The sequence below is a fragment of the Scyliorhinus torazame genome, chromosome 19 (genome assembly GCF_047496885.1).
Source record: "Scyliorhinus torazame isolate Kashiwa2021f chromosome 19, sScyTor2.1, whole genome shotgun sequence".
Classification (NCBI taxonomy): domain Eukaryota; kingdom Metazoa; phylum Chordata; class Chondrichthyes; order Carcharhiniformes; family Scyliorhinidae; genus Scyliorhinus; species Scyliorhinus torazame.
Genome location: NC_092725.1, coordinates 133,532,620 through 133,545,346, shown reverse-complemented (window position 1 = coordinate 133,545,346; position 12,727 = coordinate 133,532,620). Strand labels below are relative to the sequence as shown.

Genomic DNA, 12,727 nt, shown 5'->3' with positions numbered 1-12,727 from the left:
CATTAATTTATCACCTTTACGTGTCTTCAGTTGTTGGGAAATGTCATCACTACTGTCCTGCATCAGGAAAGGCCCAACAAAAAACAAATGTGTGAATGAATGACTAGCCAATGACACCAACATTTCCAGATCCATTGGTAGATGACCAGCAGGTAGCAGGTATGGAGACCAGAATATGGAGCAGTGCCCAGTAATGCCAGCTCTCCACTCTGGTGCAGAAAGGAATTCTCACTGTCAAAGGAAGTGGATGAATATTCAATCTGTCCAATGTAGGCCTTGTGTGAAATACAGAAGTGAGGCCAGCATAACATTGGCCACCGTCCTGGTCTATCCTGGAGTCTCCCTGAATTCGAGGTTAATCTCCTAATTAGTACCGTAAAGAATCCAGGATAAAAATTATAAGGGCACATTCTTCTTCTACTTCATCCCAGCCAGACCCATAACAAACATCAGAGCTTCAAAGTATCCAGGTTACAGTACGCTTCTAATGAATGCTCACTCCTATAGAATCATGTAACAGACAGAAGTTTCTGGAATGTAGCGGAATGTGGATATTGTAGCTGCCATCATTAATCATTGCTTCAAAGATTAACGCATTAGGCAACCAATGAGGCTGGGCTGGAATGACTAGAGCCAAGTGGTCACGTATCGAAACCTCCTAGAGTCCGTTTCAACTAAAGTGAACAACTATAGGCCAGTAAGATGGTGTCAACTCTCTTCTCTGATCGCTGGATTCTTCAAATTAACTTCTCATTATATCAGGAATCGATAGGTATTCATCTTCTATTTCATACAAAGCGAATATTCTCCACCTGTCGTGCTTCAGTAAGGAATTATTTAGCGATATCAAAGACTCTATTCCAGCCAGTGCCTGATCAGTGTTGTCTAAAGACACATTTGCTGTCCTGAATATTAAACAACCTAACCATCTAAAACACTGGGCTGGCTTCTGCATTGCCCGGCGCCGACATTGTAATCGGCGATTGGGCGCAGAATCCATTCCGACGGCAAAATTGAGGCCGATGTCGGTTTGGCGCTGGTCAGCCATGCTCTGCACCCACTGAAGTGCCGTAATCACTTTGCGGGCCACACGCCATTGGTGCGTGATCGGAAAGGCCCTCCCGCGATGCTCCGCCCCTGATGGGCCGAGTTCCCGACCTCGCGGTTGACGTGCGGTCTGAGCAGCCGGGAACCTGGCGTGGCAGCTGCGGACTGTGCGCAACGGCGGCGCACTTGTCTGGGATCCGTGGCGCCGGCCGGGAAAGCTTCCGGGAGAGCTGGGGGGACTGGTAGGAGGTGGCCAGGAGGTGGCCAGTGGGGTCGCGGATAGCAGGTCAGGTCCACGCTCGGCCGGCGCCATGTTGCGCAGCGCGACCCCTGCGAGTCGTCGCCGTGCTCATGCGTGGCCACGGACCCACCCATTCTCCAGCCATATTTGGCACGGGAGCCGGCAGTTTCACCCAGCGCTGCTGCTAACCCCTCACCGGTCCCGGAATCGGTGAAGGTTCGGCGCCAATTGTGGCGTTGTAAGACGCCCGTGAATTCTGTGTTTCAGCCAACACTTAGTCAATGAAAAGGAGAATCCAGCCCACTGTCTTTCCAGAAATAGAAAATGAGATTGAACACATCTCCCAAAAAATCAGGATGAGAAGTGAATTGAGCCTTGTGGGTTAAAATTTATAAACCCTTTGCATTTAATTTCTTGGTATTAATAAAACAGGGGAGGCAGTTGACATGGTCGGAAGTTTCATCCACAGCTTGGAAGCCGGTTTTCAATTCATCGCTCACTGACATGGTCACCAGATATAACTGTACTGCCTAAAAATATTGCTGAAAGTTCGATAACACAGTCCCGCCCAAAGTCTCAAAGGTGGGGTGGAAAGTACAGTTGCTGCTTACCACCCAGATACATCTGGAGAAGATCCTATCCAGCTGACCAAACATTCTGCTTGGAACATTGTCCAGGTCAAAGCTTTAGGTAGAATTCAGCTCTTGATAGGCCTAACTATTCCCTTTGGTCTGCCTGACATGTTGCACAATATACAGCTCCTGCTCTAAGGGATTAGATTTTTGTTGCGTACTACAAGTGTGCAGCTCTTGAATAAAGCTCAAATATTGCTAAAATGCAGCATGGACAGTAAGGGTTAAAGACATTGAGGAGCACAATTTAATTGTAAGGCATTGAGAATGCATTCAATAAATTCTGGATCATTTATTGTAAATGTTTAAGTTTCTTTGCTCAAATACCGTGAAGGAATTCCCATCTCAGCAGAAGCAACAAGTTTTTATTTTGTTACCATAAAAGGTGAAGTGTAATACTTTTCGTCATTGGCTGAATTGTATTATGAAAATCTCTGAGTTTAAGTATTTTAAAATGATATGTGACTTAAAAAATAAAGTCTATCGCCATGATCCTTAAACGTTTTGCCTTCCAGCTTTTTGTATGTACAGCTTCAAAGAATCAAGTAACTTACATTTATGTAGCACCTTTTCCTATCTGAGGAAGAGCCAAAACATCCAATTAAGTCGTTTTTAATGTGTAATAATTGTGTACTGTTGTAATGTAGGAAAACAAACAGTGGGCTGGATTCTCAGTTTCAGTGACTTAGTGCCGGCTCAAAAGGAGAATTCGCGGGCATTTTATGATACCAAACCCTCGCCGATTCGGGGACCGGTGAGGGGCTAGCAGCAGCTCCAGGTGAAACTCCCTGCTCCCGCGTCGGAAACGGCCGGAGACCGCACGGCGACGACCTGCAGTGGTCGTGCCGTACAACATGGCGCCGGCCGTGCGTGGACCTGACCCGCCATCCGCGACACCACAGGCCACCCGCTGGCCACCCTCCAGCCCTCGCGGAGGTGCCCCAGCCAGCGACATGGATTCCAGCTGAGTGTGGCGGCGCTGGGCACAGTTCGCAACCGCCACGTCGGGTTCCCAACCACTGAGACCACACACGTTCCACATGGCTGGGTATCATTCCCATCGCAGGAATACTTCCGATGACGCGCCAACGCCGTTGCAATGGCACGCGGCGCACAGCGCATTGACGCCATTTCAGAGAGGGGGGGGAGCATGGCTGACCAGCCTCAAACCATCGCCGGCCCCTATTTTAGCGTCGTGAGCCCATTCTCCGCCCGATCGCAGATTACAAAATCAGCGTCGGGTAACGGAGAATCCCGCCCAGCGGATTTGGCGCAGGTGGAAGAGCCTCTCTGTGTGCACAAAAATGGTAACAGAGGCCTAAATCCAGATATGTCGCCCCCAAAACTGCACTCCATGCATTTTCAGAGGGATGAAATAGGGGCAGGTTATAAATTGCACAAATGTGATTCCAGAGGCATCAGCCCATAGAATCAATAGCTGTCTCCAGTCATGTGTGATTTTGGTGAGTTAGGTGTCTAAGACCCAAAGTGGTCAAATTAGTCCTGGTTAGAGCAGTTCTGAACCTTGCACATTTGTTTGGATAGCCAGGTACCCTTTTGGAGAAGTAAGGTATCCCTTCGGAGATGATCCCAGGCCATCTCTGGGTTAGATCCGGTACTCTTTGATTAAAAGTTGATGTGATTATGTGTAAAAGGGGCAGAAACTTATTGGAATTGTCAAAGCTGTCAAAGGACTGTCGCGGCTCTTTGGAACTGTCAAAGCTGTAAAGGGTTTGAGCTCTGCCAGTCTTTAACTTAAAAAGAAAAAAGAGTGGTGTTTAGCATAACTCAATGCTTGATATTTCATTTTGCCTATTGACATAGGCGTGAGGGCTGAATTTAGAACCTAGCATTATCACAGTGGGGTATTTCATAAGTGAGTAGTTTGATTTCCATCTCCAAGTGGTTATGGAATAGAAATGTTTGTTTTCATAAGCAATTAGTTCAAGGAATTTCATTTATTGAATGTGTATTGTCAATGAAAGTGTGTTTTTGTTTAAAATAGTGAAATTAATAGACACGTAATTGGTCCGCATAGTTTGAGGGTTGTCTGTGGTGGACACTAGATGAGTAGGCATGTGTGCACATGGGCAAAGGGTAGTTCTGGGTGACATGGGTTGGCACGAGTTGCCGCTAATTTGGCATAGGGGCAACAATGAGTCATGGAATAAGACAGCATGAATTAGCATACGGAAATAAGATGCTATGGGGGTAAGTCGAGAGGCATAAGGTGGCAAAGGGGGTTTGTGGGAACATGGGGTGGGAAAAGGGGAATAGGGTGACATTGGGGGCATGAGGTGTCATGGGTTGGCAAGGGTGGGGCATGGGGAGTGTGTGAGGGCTAGAGGGATGTTGCTCGTTTTATTCATTTTATGATTTCTCCACAGAAGTGCTTGTGTGCAGAGGTAGGCTTTCCACCCAGCCTGCCTACACCCGCAGGAACCTTCACACTCATTCTTGGATTGGGGGGCCCAACCTCTGATGCAGGTCAATACCTCACCCACCCCCGGCTGTGCTCCCCAACCCTCGGAACGAAAATCTGACCTGTCGGGCCTCTTTTCGCGGGGCTGGGAAATGTCCGTACTCTGCGCACCCAACTGGGAGCAAAAATCCGGGTCCAAGTAGAAGAATAGCTTTGACAGTTGCTAGTTTTTATTCATCAGCAAATTTTGTTTTATTATACTCAAAGTATTGAAAAATGTTTAAAGATGCTTCAGACACATCTGAGGAAAGTGAGTGCTGGTGGTACAGAGTCGTAAGCCTGGGAAAGTTAGGGAGGGGAGGATCCATGAAGGTATTTTTAAAAATTGTTATTATTTCACCGAACGTTGGCATCACTGCCGAGGTCAACGTTTTCATTGCCCATCCCTAATTGCCCTTGAGAAGGTTGTGGTGAGCGGTCTTCTTGAACCACTGCAATCCGTGTGGTGTAGGTACACCCTCAATGCTATTGGGGAGTGAGTTCCAGGAATTTGACCCAATGACAGTGAAGCAGCGGCAATATATTTCCATCAGGGTGGTGTGTTGTTTGGAGGACAACTTTCAGGTGGTGGCGTTCAGTTAAATACTGAGGACACGAATTTTAAATATGTGGCATTGGACGACCAGTAGACAATGTAAATCAGGGCAGACAGGGTGATGGGCTAAAATCATTGATGCATGATGGGATACGAGCATCAGAACCTGGATCACTTGAAGTCCACAGGGGACGGGAGGCTAACTAGGAATAGATCGACCTAGTCAAGATTGGAGGTGGCTAAGGTAACATATGACAGAGTCAGTGGTTGAGGCAATGTCCGACGCTATGAAATGGTGGAGATAATGCAAAGGATATGAAACGAGAATCAAATGTTGGGTGTCAGAAGTTATGCTTTGGCCTGAGAAAGTGGCTGAGGAGGAAGATAGAGTTAGAAGTGAGGGAGCAAAGTTTATAGCAGTGCCAAGTAGAAAGGTTTCGGTCTTTTTTCCATTTAGTTGGAAGAGGTCACGATTCAATCTCGCCTAAATGTTGGACAAGTGATCGGGCAGCGCAGATGCCTTTTGAAACTTTGTAGCAAATCTGAATCCCTCTCGAGCTTCTTTTTAATCTTAAAATGTTACCCTTCTCATTCTGATGTTCGCTGGAGTTTTCTTTATCAGTTGATTTTATAATCCTGGATAATGTAAAGTTACACATTTAGTCAGCCAGGTCTAACGTAAGAGTTACTTACAGAGGACTAGGTTGTAATTGTCAGCAGTTTGTGCCTGCCTTCACAGTAGAAGTCACAAGTTCCATGTCAGAAATAGACGATAACCGAGGGGCTATAACGAGTGAGGAAATGCGGAAAATTAATATCAGCAGCGATAAAGTATTGGAGAAAGGTGCTAAAATCTAACAAATTTCCGAGATCTAATGGCCTGCACCCTAAAGTTATAAAAGGGATGGCTACAGAGATGTAGGTGGAATTCTTCAGTTTCAAAATTAAGTGCTCCTTCCAGCGAAGAATTGGGACTGTCCCACTGACACGAGGAGTGTCGCTGAGGTGATATTCTCATACCGTGCACTTACCAGTCTTGGGCGCCATTTTTAAAGGGCACCCCGATCCCAGCATCCAGAAACAGGCCCCTGTCTCCTCCACAATGCAAATGTTAACTGCCCGCTGACAAGGGGAGCACCCCAACTCCTCATCAAGGAGAAGCATCCTCCCCCCACTATGGGAATAATGGGTCACCTCCTCATGGATGACCCATCCCCCAACCTCACCAGCCCAGCCCTCCCTCAGCAACCCCCCCTTCAGCCACCCCCTCCCACTTCAGCCCCACAACCCTCAGCTTCAGGCCCCTCCTTCAGGCCCCTCCTTCAGCAGCCCATAGGCCCCATGTTTAGGCCCCACCCCCTGGCATTGCCAAAGGTATACGACCCCTTGCACCATGGCACTGACACCCTGGCAGCGACACCCTGGCCTTGCACACTGGGCTCCCAAGGGGGTTAGCCCCTTGCTCATGTGCCGCTCTGCCGCTGGAAGGCTGCAGACGGAAGGTCCCTCAAGGATCCAAGGCATTGGGTGGACTCGGGCCCGCGGGTGGGCATCCAGTGTCTGTAATGCCCCTTCCAGCCCTGAGAAACGTGAAGATCACTCTTGGCATGATGATCTCAGGCAGTCCTATGTTCAAAATCATCATCCGTGTCTGACCTATTTAATGGCTTCACACTTTGAACTGCTCTGCCCAGCAGCTGATGAGTAGATCAGGCAGCTCATTGAAGATTCAAGGCTGGAAGATTTTCCCTTTCCTCACATCTTCTGCCACAGCCCTATCCTGTTAAACTCTTACTTTTTGATGTGTCAGAGCCTTCTTTGAAAGTCCCCAGCGTTTGATAAACCTTGAAATCCCTTGAGATCCTTTGAAATGCTTAGCATTCATTCAATTTTACTGCATCTTTAACAAGCCTTTGATTGATAATTTAATGATTTAAACCCAGCAGGGAAGTGGTTTGTTTATTTATCTTTCCCTTTACGCTTGAATGCATCTGAAGTGCGGCCCATTGATCCTAACTGCAATGTTTATAAACATCTTTGTTATGATTGACAGCTCCTGGCCCCTACAAAACTGATAAGTGCTTTAACTTTCTTATTTCTTTTTTAAAAAATAAATTTAGTGTACCCAATTCATTTTTTCCAATTAAGGGACAATTTAGCATGGCCAATCCACCTAGCCTGCACATCTTTTGGGTTGTGGGGGTGGAACCCACGCAAACACGAGGAGAATGTGCAAGCTCCACACGGACAGTGACCCAGAGCCGGGATCGAACCTGGGTGCCATGAGGCAGCAATGCTAACCACTGCGCCACCGTGCTGCCCAAAGCTTTCTCTTTTCTAACTGCAAAAAGTACTTTGTGTTTTTGATCAGTGCTGGGACCTCAGCTATTTACAATCTATACGAATGACTTAGATGAAAAAGCAGAGAATAATGCATCTAGGTTTGCTGATGAAACCAAACTAGGTGGAAAGTTAAGTTCTGGGGAGGACATAGAGAGGCTGCAAGGAGATACAGACACATTAAGGTAGTGGACAACAAGCTGGCAGATATTACAGAGAATATTACAGAGAAGTGTAAAGTTGTTCACTTGGGTCATAAAGATAAAAAAGCAGAGCACTTTTGAAAGATGAGGAAATTGTAAGTGCTGATGCCCAGAGAGACTTGACTGTCCTCATACAAGGAACACAGAAAGCTAGCATGTATCTGCAGCAACCAATTAGGAAGGCAAATGGCATGTTGCAAGGGGAGTGGAGTGCAAGAATAAAGAGGCCTTGCTTCAATTGTGCAGGGTTTTGGTCAGGCCACATCTGGAATACAATGTGCAGTTTTAATGTCCACATTTAAGAAAATATACACTTGCATTGGAGGCCGTACACTAAAGATTCACTAAATTGATCCCTGGGATGAGGGAGTTGTCCGACAATGAGAGTCTGAGTAAATTGGGCCTATATTTTTTGAATTTAGAAAAATGAAATACAATCTCATTGAAACCTATGGGGCTGGATTCTCCGATTCCCGACGACGAAATTGTGTTCGGCGACGGGCCGGAGAATCCCCGATGACACCGAAATCGGGGGCAGCGCCGCTTTCACGATGCTCCTCGCCCTGAAAAGCGGGGTACTCACAGAGTACGCCACACGGCGTATCCACGGGCTGCGTACTTTGGCTGAGGCCCGCCCCGCAATGCTCCGTCCCTGACCGGCCGAGTTCCCGACAGCGTGGGTCCCTCATGGTCTCTCCCGTCGGGAACTCGGCGTGGCGGCTGCCGACTCAGTCCAGCACCGCCACAGTCGGGGGAGGGCCGATCCGCGGGCAGGGGTGGACATATTCGGGGCTGGGGGCACTGTGGTGGGGGCAGTCCAGGGCACGCGAGTCGGCCGAGGGGGGGGATTATTCCGTGAGCTGGGTCCGCAAGTGGCATCAGCCATGAAGCACGGCGCGGCTGCTGTAGGCCATCGCCGTGCGCATGTGTGGTGCCCACAGACCAGGCAATTCTCCAGGCCGCATCGACAGCTAGAGCCGGGTGCTCTACACTGCCTCCCCGCTAGCCCCCAGCAAAACGGGAATCGGTGGCCGTTTTGCACCAGTTTTCCTGCCACACTTCCCATGCTGGCGTGGGGACAGTCTCCAAATTGGAGAATGCAGCCCATGGTGTTTGGCAGGTTTGATGCTGGGAAATTGCTTCGGTTGGCCGGGGAAATTTAGGACCACAATTTCAGGATAAGGGGCCCAATCATTTAGGACTGAGATGAGGTAAAATTCCTTCACTCAAAGGGTTGTGAATCTGTGGAATTCTCTACCTCAGAGGAATATGGACATCCCCTTGTTGAATACATTTAAGTCTGGGACAAACAGATTTTTAATCTTTCCGGGAATTAAGGCATGTGGGGAGCAGGTGGGAAATGGCATTGAAACCCAAGACCAGCCTTGATCATGTTGAATGGTGGAGCAGGTTCAATGTTCTTAAGTTAGTTCCTAACAGTAACTGAACCTGGCAATTCAGTGAAATGTTAGCAAGATACACGAGGCTTTGTAGCTTTACAGCAAATGGAATACATACAAAAACTAACGCTTAAGGAAGCACTGAAAAGGGTTCATGGGCAGAAGATTCATTGAATCATGGTAGGTGGTTCTGCTGCAATGAGATTACGCTACTCGGCAACTTAAATACTTCTGCTAAGTAGGAATTCCCTTCTGGCTATCTTTACCCAGGACACAATTAAAGAAAAACAGATGCTAAGAAAATGTAGACCTTTTAATGTTTTGGTTCCACCCCTCACTGTGAAGCAGTTGACCCTAACACTGTCCGCCCCACCTTCTATGTGCTACATTCCAGGCCAGTAATTCACCAGACATCACAGCCTGAATTGACTTACAGCGTGTAGAATCAGTTACTGTACACGGTGCTTGGGACTGGGATAACTATGGAAATCACAGCTGACAAATTTCAATCGCTCTAATTTATAAAACTGGGTTGACGATGGACCGCGGTGTCACATTGATGATTATGTTGCGTGATGAGTTTAATACCAGAGTCAGTGATATTCTATTGCCAAGTTATGTTGCCCCGTAATGACTACAGATTGAAATTATTGTTTTGTTAAAGTGATCATTGGCACGATTTAAACAATAATCTACCAAACATCGTTGCTGAATCTATTAAATTGAAATACTCCAATCCATCAAATGCAGCAATTGGTTCAGTTTTCCACAGCCCGTTTAAAGGACCGATATTGCAACTTGGGAAAATAGCTGAGAATGTTAGTAACTCTTATCCCAAACAACATTTTCCTTTCAAAGTCAAATATTTTGACTATAATTGGAACAATTCAACTCCATAAACATACCCAGGCATTTTGAATGCTCCGGCAGATTAGAGACCATCCTGCACTGTGTCGAGTGATAAGACTTGGGCTCTGGCCACATTCCTCCACATGTTGAGTTACCAATCATAGCTGTGCCATTCACAGAGTCCAAGCAGAAATCCGAGGGTAGGAGGCTAAAATATGCAACAGGGAGAAATTCAGAGAAATCTCACACGTGAGAAAAAGGGGAAATTATTAACAAGCTGCATTTATTTTTCCAGCTTCTGCACTTTCTGACCTATTTCGCAAAAGAGACAGCAAAATGTTCAACAGAGGGAGCATGAACATTGTCCAATTGCTGTTGCAGGGTCCTGATTTACATTTTATGTTTTTAACCATTCTGCTGCGTTCCAGGGAGTATCGGTCCAAAAATTGCGGTCAAAATAACTGAGATTAATAGCATCATGGCCTTTTATGTGCCACAGGGCTGATGCACGATTAAACACAGAGGCCGCGATTCTCTGGCCTCGTTGCACTCTTGCTCAAGTGTAAAGAGGCCAGTGCATAGCGGGAGTGGCCAAAAATAAAATAAGCCATCTTCGCTCATAGGCAAAGAGCTCGGGGGTGCTGGGCTTGCCACACCAGTGCTCGGCGGGGGTGGTGGGAGCCTTCGCAGGGTGGGCTGCCATGGGGGTTGGCGGGGGGGGGAGGCGCTGGGGGGACGGGGGATTTGCTTGTGGCACAACCATGCCAACCCTGGATCGCGTGTACCCATTCTGGGGACAACCCTTGTCCCTGCCTGTCTGCCCCACCCATCACCCATACCCCCCACCAATTGCTCAGGCCCCTGGCTGCTCGGTTGAAGGCTATTGCCAATAGGGAATAGGCAATCATGGTTAATGAGCACTTCACACAATCCAAGTGGAACCCCGTGGGTGGGCGGGCCATGTAGCATGTGGGAGTCATTGCCTAGCATCCCAATCACACCTTGATGCCTGGACTGTGGGTCAGAGCAATGCAGGAGGCAACACCAGACACGCAGCAGCCAACATCCAAACACCCAGGGGATGGGACACATCTCCGAGGACATGTCCACTGCCGGAGGGTGGGTGAACGCCACGGGGAGCGGGGAGATGCCTGGAGAGATGGGCAAAGGGTCAGGAGGCCGGTCCGCATTGCGGAAGAAAGTGACAGAGACATCATACTGGCTGTACAAAAGGGGTTTAATGTGTTGTACAAGACCCACCACTTACCTACCCTCACCCCCCACACTCCGCCACCCCCCTCCCCCCACCAGCCCCCTCACTCGGTCCCCCCAGTGACCCTCAACGTGCTTGGGCCTCCCAGCTTCATGGAGACAATCGCCCTGAGGCAGCCAGGGGAACATTGGAGCTGAAGGCTCCATGACACAAAGAGGGGATTGTGGGCTGGGAAGGAAGCCCCACCCATCACCCCAGAGGGCTTTTGTCGGGGGCACTGCTGAGGCTTCAGAGCTGCTGGCCCTTTGATTGGGCCTGCATCGTCTGGAACCCACCCTCACCCTTCATTGGAGAACGAGAAGGACGGCTGTAGAAAAATGGCGGAGCTGGTTCACCTGCCGGCAGGTACGGCTTGGGACACCGTTTTCTCCCCAATATCAGAGTCCCGAAGCCAGCAGAAAGATTCAGCCCAATAATGTACCTCCCGGAGCTTTGAAGCACTTTGCTTATTCCTCATTGTGGAATAACCATTTTGCTTTCCCACATAAATAGCCACTCCCACACATACATCAACTCTCTTTTGTGGCACAAGGCTGGAATTCTGCCGGAAAAGAAATATTCTTGCATGCATAGCAGCAAAACTATTTCTCCCCCGTGATGGGAAAAGACAGGCCTTTATCTTTTAAACGAAGATCAAGATGTATCTTTTTCAGACATGGTCAACCCCTGTATAGAGCAGGGGATATTCAGCGGTTGCAATATGTTTGCTAACTTGAAAGAAATCAAATGAAGGAGTGTGAATTCAGAAAGTACATTAGTATAGATTTTTCTCTTGCCTTAATAATATAGGAGGGGCAGGGACAGGTTCAATATATCTATTTCTTTGTATTCGAACAAAATGCAGTTGAATGACAGACACAGGTTACTTTCTGAAGTTGTATCAATGTAACATTAAGTAGATTAGCATTTTTAAAATAAGTTTAGAGTACCCAATCATTTTTTTTCCCAATTATGGGGCAATTTAGCGTGGCCAAGCCACCTACACTCACATCTTTTGGGTTGTGGGGGTGAGACCCGCGCAGACACGGGGAGAATGTGTAAACTCCACACGGACAGTGACCCGGGGCCAGGATCGAACCCAGGTCCTCGGCGCCGTGAGGCAGCAGTGCGAAACATTGTGCCACCGTGCTATCTGGCATTAAGTAGATTATCAGAACAGACAGAAAAACGTTTTTTCTGTATGCACCATTCTTCATTCAAGCACCTTGTATGAGATCATCAGTGACAATCTTTTCAAAAGTAGCACATGGCACAAAATAATTTTGGGGCGAACAAACGGTCACGCTGAGCCCATAACCGCAGCAAGCGGCGGCCCAACGTGGCCGACAGAAACCAAGAGACCCGCTGTTGCACTGTAAATGCCACCCATTGTGGGTGGGATCACTTTTTGGCAAATCTGCATATTAGAGTAAGACAGCCAGCATCACTCTATTATACAGTTTCCCAAGGCAACCGAGGCATTGAGATCTATCTCCCTCACCTCGGAATCCTCGTGCGAGCGCTGTTCAGGATTGGTCTCCACATACGGGAACCAGACAAAACATGGGGGTCTCCCATGGGGATTGGAGGACCCCGGGTGCATGCCCTTTGGGTGGCACCCTAGCAGTGCCTTCTGGGTGCCAGGCTAGCACTTCCTGGCTGGCACTGTGTATTAATCATAGAATTTACAGCACAGAAGGAGGCCATTAGGCCCATCGAGTCTGCACTGGCTCCTGAAATGAGCAC

The 12,727-nt window shown here is 48.0% G+C and overlaps 1 long non-coding RNA gene across 1 annotated transcript in view; it reads right to left on the bottom strand.

The window, feature by feature from the left end:
* Positions 1-9,931, bottom strand: part of LOC140396541 (uncharacterized) — a 29,029-nt gene extending 19,098 nt beyond the window's left edge. Inside the window, exons 1-2 of the long non-coding RNA XR_011936567.1 lie at positions 9,786-9,931; positions 5,631-5,721 (exon numbers count right to left, since the gene is read on the bottom strand). This is a non-coding gene — a long non-coding RNA (uncharacterized lncRNA). The remainder of the gene's footprint in view (positions 1-5,630; positions 5,722-9,785) is intronic.
* Between the last annotated feature and the right edge of the window lie 2,796 nt (positions 9,932-12,727).